Below are 982 nucleotides of genomic sequence, written 5' to 3' on the forward strand. Positions count from 1 at the left end.
ATTTTTGGACTCTTTCGATGATCCTACAATATCGTATGGTATTTTATGTGACAAATTGAAATCAATAATCTCTCGCTTTGTCCCTTTGCGGAAATTGAGAACCCATAATAAACCACCCTGGTTTAACCCAAGGCTCTGTCATCTTAAAAATTTAAAAAATAAAGCATATAAAAGATTTAAAAGAACTAATAGCATACACGATCGAGACAACTTACTCCGATTGAAAAGGGAATTCAACTGTCTTCACGACTACCTGTTTAAACATTATACGTTCAGAATTGAATCGAATCTAAAATCTAACCCCTCTAGTTTTTGGCGTTATATTAACAATAAACGGAAGACAAACGGCTTTCCCACTTGTTTAAATTATGACGGCATTGTGTCGGATAATGAGTCAGATTCTTGTGACCTTTTTGCAAAATTTTTCCAAGGAGTTTATGAACAATATGACCAATTAGACGATTTTAACTTTAACGCACCCTCTTCACAATCATATGATGATTTCACTGTGTCAACCAATGATGTTGTACAAGCAATTTCAGGACTGAATAATAGCCTATCCACTGACCATGAAGGTTTCTGTCCCGTATTTTTTAAACTCGTCTTCAGTTCAATAGCGAAACCCTTTGCAATTCTCTTCAATAAATGCCTAAACAAATCTATCTTCTTAGATGCTTGGAAACTATGCTCAATCCCGCCAATTTATAAATCAGGAAGCCGAAATGACGTACGCAACTATCGTCCAATAGTTAAACAAAGCACTATTTCGAAAATATTTGATTCCATTCTCAAAGCTAAAATGTTAAATCGTATTAACGATCATATTTGCGAGTACCAACATGGCTTTGTCCCATTAAGGTCTACTTGTACTAATTTAGCAATACTCACAAACAGTATTATTAACGCTTTTGTTAATCATGCACAACTAGATGTAGTTTACACGGATTTTTCAAAGGCATTTGATAAAGTCGACCATTTCATC

This window comes from Rhagoletis pomonella, unplaced genomic scaffold (assembly GCF_013731165.1).
Source record: "Rhagoletis pomonella isolate Grant_MI unplaced genomic scaffold, Rhpom_1.0 Rhpom_scaffold_00002, whole genome shotgun sequence".
Taxonomy (NCBI): Eukaryota; Metazoa; Arthropoda; class Insecta; order Diptera; family Tephritidae; genus Rhagoletis; species Rhagoletis pomonella.